Source organism: Protobothrops mucrosquamatus, unplaced genomic scaffold (assembly GCF_001527695.2).
Source record: "Protobothrops mucrosquamatus isolate PMUCROS unplaced genomic scaffold, P.Mucros_1.0 scaffold2443, whole genome shotgun sequence".
NCBI classification, from domain to species: Eukaryota; Metazoa; Chordata; class Lepidosauria; order Squamata; family Viperidae; genus Protobothrops; species Protobothrops mucrosquamatus.
In genome coordinates this window covers 117268-127252 of record NW_015388515.1, presented here as the reverse complement: position 1 = coordinate 127252, position 9985 = coordinate 117268, and positions in this window count along the sequence as shown.

Below are 9985 nucleotides of genomic sequence, written 5' to 3'. Positions count from 1 at the left end.
AGGCACTGACTTTTCTAGCTTGCCCTATCTATGTTTCTTGGTAAAACACATTGGAAAATCCCATTGGAGGAAAATTGCACTTAGGGTTAGGGTTAGGTCACCATGAAGTCGGAGAGGAAAATGGACATCCCCAAAAAATTCGGAGTTCTTGGGTACAGTTAGGAGGGCACTTACTTTTCTAGGCTGCCCTATCTATGTTTCCTGCAAAATATATGGGAAAATCTCATTGGAGGAAAATTCCACTTAGGGTTAGGTCACCATGAACACATATTGTAAAATGGACGTTGCCAACAAATTCGGAGTGCTTGGGTATGGTTAGGAGGGCACTTACTTTTCTAGGCTGCCCTATCTATGTTTCCTGGTAAAATACATGGGAAAATCCCATTGGAGGAATATTCCACTTACCAAATATACAGAGGAGCAACAGAGGGCAGCAGAGAGGTTGTCTTGTGCACCTCATTGCTGCTATCCAGTGGTCCTCTTGTATTTCTGCAGACCAGATGTGGCATGGCAAATGTTTATTCTATGGTCTCTCTTTTACCCAGGTGTTATATAGTAGTCTGCTTTCCCGGTAGAGAAGATTTATTTTATTTTAATCTCCTTTTGCTTTTGTTAATAAATAGTTTTTAAATTTGAAGAAATCAGTAATCAAAATTTCTGCAGAGGTGTGGGATTGCATGAGGAAAATTAAGAAAGCCCACTCATAGCTAATCTTCTGAGCACAATTTCTTTTTTAATTAAAGGCACAAAACCCTGCAAATGTTTAAAAAATATTTTGCCATGAACAACAGTATGCTGTTGCAATTGCATTCTATTGTAAAAACAGACAAACTATGATGGCCTAGCTTGGGAAGCTGAGAAAAGTTCCTGGAAAGAAACATGTTAAAATGATTTCTGTAATGTAGCAAAAAAAATGACATGGAAGTATCCATGAAGTCACCAGAAATCAAGCTCAATTGAAGGGATATTTTATCTTTTTTAACCATTCTATGTAAATGTCTTCTTCCTAATAAAGGCAAGCTGACTTATAGAAATCAGGTCAGGTCCTATAAATATTTAAATAAATATTTAAATAAATATTTTTATTTTCCTTTCACTTGTGTAAGCTGTAGACATCCTCTGAATATAGGATGGAAAATTATACATGGGCATTGTCAGCTCTTCAAGGTGAGCCAAATCAGGAAACAGGCCCCGTAAATATTACTGGAACTCTAGATTGTTATTGTCAACAGAATCTTGAAAGCCTGACAGAATTTCCCTCTACCTCCTCATATAGAACAGAATCAAGATGGGGCTATCTTGAGTTTCTTTCTTATCTCGTCTTGCTTCCCAGGAGACAGTGGATGCTTACTACCATTTTCCTGAAAGTAAGACCTACCCCGAAAATAAGGCCTAGCTTGATTTTTGGGGGTTGGCCTAATATAAGCCCTACCCCCAAAATAATCCCTAGTTTTGGGGCAAGGCACACACCTAAGAATCAAGCTATGGCAGGGGTGGGGGTGTGGAGCTGCCCCACGCACCCTGCACCCATGCAGAGGCATTCCGGCAAGGCCTGACTGCAAAATGCAGGCCGGAATGCAGCTGCAGAATGAAGTTGCTCCTTCGACCTTAGTGGACCGGCTGGGCGGGGCTGTCAATGCCGGAGGTGAGTATAAAAGACATCCCCCCAAAATAAGACCTGGTGCCTCTTTTGGAGGTAAAACAAATATGACCCGGTCTTATTTTCGGGGAAACACGTAACTGTACTTGTATTCCTTGTTCAAGGCTGTCCCATCTTTCTTTCTGGGAATGTAGGATTGCTTTTAAACTGGAAAAGTTGGATGACATGGCATAGGAAGGGGAGTCCTACATTATTTTGAAATAAACTGTTTCCCCACTCTGTATATCCCTTATTCACTATATACTGTGGGAACTGTAGCTAAAAGAATACAGAAAGCCACCCTGCCTAAGACAATACTAGATCAGGATATGTAAGATTTGGTTACGAAGCTGACTAGAGAATAAGCAAAGAACCAAGGGCCCCAATATTTTACTTCCTTAAGAGATTGATACTAAAGAGTTTTTAAAAAAACCAGGAAAGTGATACATGGAAGAACAAAGGGACAATGTTTCAAATTGGAACATAGTTGCAGAACAGAAAGTTGGACTAAAACAAATAAGCAGGAGATCTGCAGGTACAACGTTACTGGCCAGCAAAACATATGGCCATTCCAGCCCCTCCTGTTTCTCTGCCTGTTACAAGATGTGTGGCTTGTGTGGTGAACACAGCATGATTTGCAGTGTTTTTACTGAGCAGCAACTGCATTTTGGAAAACGATCACCCCTGTTGTACCTCATACCAGAAGGACTTCTAGCACAGACCTACCCAAATCTTCTGCCTTCTCTAGTTAGTTTCATGACAAAAGAGACTTTCCCCATTGTCATTAGACTGAGGCCTCATTGACTGAATTGAGCTAAGATATATGGTTGTTGCTTGAGATGGGAAAATATACTGCATCCTGTTCCCAGTGGCAAAGTTCATCTTGCCCAACCAGCTGGTCCTATGAGGAAGACAAAATGGAAACCAGCAAAACATTTGTCCTTTCCATTCCTGTTTACTTTGCCTGGATTTCTGAGGGGAAATAGCAGAACCAACATGATAGTGTTTCTCCTACAATCCTATAAACTTTTATTGCAGCTGGTGGCAGCACCTGGTTCACTTTGCCTAGGTGCAGAAGCTAAGCAGGGTCAGGCCTGGTTAGTACTTGGATGAAAGTCTTCAGGAAACACAGGACTGCAGTTAGACTGGAAAGCTTTAAAAAAAAATCAGAAGAAGATAGCAGTGATCAATTGCTTCTCTACAATTTCTTTTCACATTGGCAGTACATGTCCAAAAAGAATCCCTGGAAGTTGAGTTTGGGTCAAAGAAGACTTTTTGTGTTGTAGGTTTAGGAGTGGTAATAGAGATGAATCCCTCCCATGGAGAATCATTTGAAACATACCTAGACCTCCACCCAAACCCAGGTTTGCAGTATTTTAAATTCCTAAATTGCAGGTGATCTGGGGGGGGGGGAATGACCCACAGCCTGCCACAGAATTCTTGAATGGATATGCCCCATGCTACTTGGCTCAAAGTAGAATTTCTTTATAGTAGGTCAGGATGGTTAATTAGGTGCCATCAAGTATGTTTTTTATTCCTGGGGATGGGTAAAGGCATACCATCTTGGCCTATTTTTGGCAATAACTCATATCCCCTTCAAGCACATTCCAGTGATTTACTTCATCCATTCATCCACTTTATCCATTGCCTTCTCCAAAACTTGCCAAGCATAATAATTTTTTCATCCATTGTCTGCCTAAAGAGTGTAGTTGAATTATATGAGTTTATGCTGGCTCATTATCACCTCAAGGGAGCCATCAGTTTGGTTCAGGACCAATTATTAGTTCTTCTTATTCTCCACAGTTCATTTCCAAAGAACATTTCTCAATGGCCAATTTTTGCCTTTGAACCTTGTCAGTGAAAACTCCTGCTTTAGTTACTCTGATTGTTCTTTCAATGTCTTCTATCCATTATGACTGTGTCTTAGTTTCTCGTAGTCATAGCACAATGTTTTATCTGTTTTTCAGCCCAAAAATCAGAACTATCTACCACTCCTACTCTTTCAGTATGCTGCTTTCTTTGTCAGTAACATGCTCAAAGCCACCATTTCACTTTGATCATTCAGCTCTGGCTAACTAACTTGCATATATTTTGTGTGACAAGGATGCTTAGAATTTCCAAAAGCATTTTAGAATGCTAGTTTACATTAGCTACAGCAAAATAAAGATTGAAGTACTGAAAGGATCTGATTATCCTATGTTTGACCAGAGGCGAGTCCCATTTATTTACCTGCTGTTTGTGGTTTTATTTAAGCATGCATACTTTGAGAGATGAAAGTCCTCTCACATTTTAAAGTTTAAAGTTATGTGATTGTTATACTCTGGACAAAGTATTCCCTACATGATAAAATAAGGATCAGTTTCATAACTTAAAATTGTTTTCAGATTCATCAGATAGTTTAAATCATAAGAGAGCAGAAGTACAGGTCCTCAACTCACAACAGTTCATTTAGTGACTGTTCAAAGTTACAACGGCCCTGAAAAAAGTGACTTATGACCATTTTTCACACTTATGACCCTTGCCGTATCCCCATGGTCATGTGATCAAAACTCAGATGCTTGGCAACTGGTTCGTGCTTATGACCGTTGCTGTGTCCCAAGGTCACGTGATCACCTTTTGCGACCTTTTGACAAGCAAAATCAATGGGGAAGCAACAACCTTGTTACTAACTTATCAGCTGCAGTGATTCACTTAACAACTGTGGCAAGGAAGGTTGTAAAATGGGACCAAACTCATTTAATAAAGGTCTCACTTAATAACATAAATTGTGGTCGTACATCGTACGTCGAGGACTATCTGTACAACCAACATGACCTTCTTCTAATTCCAAATCTACAATAGTAAAGCAGCAAGAGGTAAAAGTAGTATCAAGTGTTTAAAATATTATTGCTGGACTTGGAGCAAAAAAAAAATAGGAAAAGGATTGAATCAAACTCAAAACCAAAGCCTTAAAACCTAGGAAAGAATGAACTGAGAGTTACCCACATGTGGTTTTGTTTCTTTTGCAGTGTCAGTGCCTCTTGCCTCATCCCCAACATCCTGAAAATATTTTGAATGTTACAAACTTGCCCACCCTTAGAATTCAACAATATAAACATTTTTTTCTATTTCTGTAGCTGAATTTTCACACTCGTGTAAGATTTTGGACATACATTTTGCTTCATTGTGGGCCCTGGCTTGTGGTGATACTCTGTTCCTGATAGATGAATTTTAAATAGACTCATTTTAATGGATTGATAGTTTCTGACTTGCCCAAGAGTAAGGGGTTACATGCTGAAAGGAATAGTGATTTAAACATCATTGGCACATCTAAATCTTTGAAAAACTTCAGTAAAAGTTAACTACAAGAGGCTGCCAGTAGTCAGGTTGAAGCTCTAGATATACCTTAGTCTGTCTAACTCGAAGTTCTTAAATCTTCTTCCAAAAACTCCTTCCTTCATCTTCTAAGAAAAAAGGAAGGAAGGTCCTTTTAAAAATCCTTTCCAAACTCCAGAAATATAGCATTAATAGAACTTTATTAAATAGACGAGATGCAATTTTACATATGGGGAGATTTTTCCTTCCTTCCTTCCTTCCTTCCTTCCTTCCTTCCTTCCTTCCTTCCTTCCTTCTTTCCATCCATCCATATACTCCAGTCTCATCCTACCCCAATGCTATGCTTTTAAAGCAATGAACCAAATCTCCAAATACTAAAAAGAAAAGTTTATTGAGAAAGAAAGTATGCAGGAAAAATAAAAGAAGACCACAGAATTCCAATTAACAGCATTAAATTAGTTAACTTACATATTACCTGTTCAAGTAAGACCTTGATTTTAAGAGTATGTTTGGAGTTCACTGAAAGTTGATGGTTTGAGTTAAATTATCTGGAATTGTTTTGTTTCTATTTATTCCTCCCACCCCACCCTCCATAGTTTTATATACTACAAAGAATAAATGAAAGACAGCCTTTGACCAACCAGACAAAATGCTTCAGTGTTGATGTTGTGGATCTAACTAGTAAAATGAAAAATTGCCTGATTGCTGAAATGACCATCCTAATAATCCCATGAATTAAATATAAATGTACTACAGTAATGATGTGTTTTATTTAAAGGGTTAAATGGTTATCCTTTTGCAAAAAAGAGAGAGAGAAAAAGATAGATTCCATCTATTCTGGCCTCTCAGAATGGAAATCAACTATCGTACTCTGAAAAAACTTGAGACGTCCTGTGTCTCATCACCTAAGTACATTGGACAATCAGACAAATGCTTACACATTTAACACTACGAAAAAAAGATTTTTGCCAGCTGATCTTGACTGCTGCTGAGAAAATGTGTACAGCAAAATGCATACCATAAACAAGGACATTTTTGCCAAAAGAAGGTGCTATATTTTAAAAATGTATGTATGCTATGTTCTTAGACTTCTATCTTTGTATTTTCTTCAAGAAACATATTGTAACTCAAAATAATTAAAAATATAAAAAAATCCATATAAAAAAGAAACATACTAATGATGACTTTATAATATAATTCTTTTCAGGATATTTTAATTTCACAGTTTCTTACAGATATGTGAACATTTGGTGTATGAGTCTTTATATCTTAATACTTGAAAAATTCAATAACTGTGATTCCAAATCCTTTAAAAATTTGCAGCAAATTACACGTTATAAACTAATTTCTTTTGAATTTAGATTTTAAAAAATTTACTAGTTACAAATAGATGAAAATAAACAAGGGCCAAATTCAGCCATTTAGATCAGATTGGTTTAATTTCAAATATTAAATTATCATTTGAACTTTATCATCTTCATTATAGTCTTTTATAGTGGAGCCAGTCAGTGATTCTTAAGACTATGTATTTTACATATTTTTAAAGCTTTTGACTGAATGTTTTGAAATTCTCCTTAATGAATTTCAATTTGAGCCTGCATTTTTTAAAAAAGTATCATCTTAATATATCAACCACCACACACAATAAATTCTTTCTATTCACAGGAAATGTCTTTTAACAAAAAGAAACTCAACAGGACCGTCGTCTCACAATTGCTTTTTGTATTATTTATTGGACCGTTAATGATAGCTTTAAAAATAAAGAGAAACTCAAAGGAATACAAATGAAAGGAAAGGAATATTTGGTGAGATTTATTTGCAAATTATGCAACTCAAATATTATGTAATTTGAGAGATCTTAAAACAATACCAATAAAGAAGAATATTTGTAGATCTGGGTTGAAATGTGGGGTCCTTGGTGCTCTCTGAGCTAGGTTGTTTCCTTGCAGATGCTTCGTTATCCAAACTAGGTAACATCAGAGCTAGTGCTAGCCATGATGATGTTACCTAGTTTGGGTAGTGAAACATCGGCAAGAAAACAACCTAGCTCAGAGAGCACCAAGGACCCCACATTTAGAAGTTTTAAGAAAACATCCTTTCCTAGTGCCGTCTTCTGTCTCTTTCTCTGTCTCTTGTTATTCTTACCTTTGTTTCTTTATTTTACTGTCCTTGATTCTAGAGCAGAATTCTGCTCCTGTTTGCATTCCGTTGGAACTTAAACCACAATAAAACTGCTTGTTTCCATCATTGCTATCTCTTTGGCCTAACTAAAATCAACATAAATAACATAATAATGCCCAGTTCCAATTTTGAACATTGGGGAGTTAGTTTTACATATTGTTTTTACATATTGTTTTTTTCGCTTTAAAATTTTCAGACATCTTTTCACAAATGATCCCATCACTTGCAAACCAGCAGAGAAAAAGGATTACACTGTACTGGCTGATCTCTGCTTTCAAGTGTTGCCCTGGTAAAGGTGATTAGGAGAGGCTGCCACCAGACAGGTTGAACCACCTGACACATCCCTAACCTTTGCAATCCGGGTGTCGTTAGGTCTTCTTCCAAAGGTAAAGCTAGTTCCATCAGCCTAGGAAAAACAAAAAAGAAAGTGGCTTGGATCTTCCTATCCAAAACCTACAACCACAGAACTTAAGAAAACCTTGTAAAGGCTTTGCAACTATGTAGTCTTGCATGTAGCATGTAATATAAAACATTATTCATGGTAAAGAGTTTTGAATATCTAGTTTTTATCACATGGCTCTGATCCATTTTGCACAGGCAGACAAGTATTCAATGGCCTCCACTGACCTTAAACCCCCCCCCCCCCCAATTCTCTTACACAAGGTCTCATTATCCAGACTTTCATTATCTGTGATTTAACACTGCAATGTAACTCTGGCAAATGCCAAGGTCTGCATGTATAGGTAAAAAAGGGAAAGGATAAAATGAAATATACATTCTGCCTTTTTTTCAGGTTGTCTTTATATGTAGGGACCAAAATGCCTATAACCTTGATAGACGTTTTTCCAAACATTTTATACTTTAATATATGAATGGCTTTAAGAATGTGGGCATGAGGGTTCACCATATGGATTTTTACATTCCTGTTTTGCATAGTGTTTTGCAAGAAAAAACTAGTACTATCAGGAAAAGAGTTGAATGAATCTGATTTTGGGGGAATATGCTATCTATACATACCATATATATAAAACACACTGTGAGTTCTAATCCCGTCTTAAGCATGAAAACTGTCTGGGTGATTTCTCAGCCCAGCTCACCTTATAGCAGTGATGGTGAACCTTTTAGAGACCGAGTGCCCAAACTGCAACCCAAAACCCACTTATGCATCATTGGGTGCCGGGTGGGTGTGGCCCATTGGGTGGGTGTGGCCCATTGGGTGGGCGTGGCTGCGGTGGTAACTGCAGACTGGGTAGGACTAAAAGTTCAATCAATCAATTCCAACTTTGCAAGATTTTTTTTTTCCTGCGAGAAGTTGAAATTGACTGATTGATTGAACCCTTTTTTTTGTACACGGTGGTGGAGGCCTAAAGAGAAAAGGTTTTATAAAGTCCAGCTGAAGGCCTAGGACTGGGGCAACGGCGCACATGCCCACAGAGAGGGCTCTGAGTGCCGCCTCTGGCACCCGTGCCATAGGTTCACCACCACTGCCTTATAGGGATGTTGTGAAGAAAATAGGAGGAATGGGTATGTATGCTGCCTTGAGATATTTATAAAATAATAAAAGCAGGATAAAAAAATATTTTAAAAAGACATCAAGCTAGAAACTGGGAGAACATTAGTTCTACTCCCACCTTAAGCACATGAAGCCAGCTGAGTGATCTTGGCCAGTCATTATCTCTCAGCCCTAGAAAACAGGGAATGGCAAATCACTTCTGAAATTTTGCCCAGAAAATTGCAGAAATTTGTCCAGGCAGTCACCAAGTCTGACTTGAAGGTAACATAGCCACGTACATACAAACACAGATATACATACATGCATAGTAAGGTTCTAAAAGCACAATGCTACACAGATTTCTAAGAGACAATTGTAGCTTTATTTTTACCTTTATAACTCAACCCCTAATACTTTATTTCAATGAACTTTATTAGAATCCTTTTGAATGGCTCTAAGTAATATGGCTTATAGTAATATTTAAATCCCTTGATTCCATTTTTTGGATAATTTCTCTAGATAGTTGTTGTTTTTCTTCTATAGGCTGGATTAACCAGGGTTTATGCACTATGTTTTGGGTTGATATTCTGTTCTCAGGCTTTCTTTCTTTCTCTGGGAAGATCCATGTCAGAAGACAAGATCCAGTTCATTGGCAACTTCAGAGTACTTTTAGTAACAAAAACTTGTCTTTTCCCCCATTCCACAGCCTCATATGTCTAATTCCACAGCCTGGAAAATGCAAATGGTAGATAGGAGCTTTTGGAGAGGAACAGTATTTCTGCTTTAGTGAAGGCCATCACCAGTTTCATGTATTGTTGTAAGTCATGATTGCTAAATCATGTTTAATTAAATGCATTACTTGGGGGTGTTTGTATGATATGGTAAGCCATGAAGCATGGCTTTCAAACCAAAATAGCTGACTTCATTTAATGTGCTAGGCTTCATGTCTTGTCTTGTTGGTTTTATGTAAACTCAGTCTGTCTTCCATCTATTTTGTTGTACAACAGACTACCTCAAATCTTAAGTCCTTTAAAAAACAACAACATAAAACCAGAACTAAAACCAGGTACATTGAAATTATCAACAATTAAAAGCTTGTTTTATAAAGTGTGTTTTAGAACTTTTTAAAAATCAGACAAAGAAGCCAGTCTCAGATCAACAGAAAACGTGTTCCAGAGACTTGAGAAAGTTAATTTCCATTTCTGAACTCAGGAATTGGTGCCTTCCATAATATTCTTCTACTAACTAGAAATCATAGGTTTTTTATGTCCAGGAGTAAGTAACATCCACTACCCTTCCTTCCTTCCTTCCTTCCTTCCTTCCTTCCTTCCTTCCTTCCTTCCTTCCTTCCTTCCTTC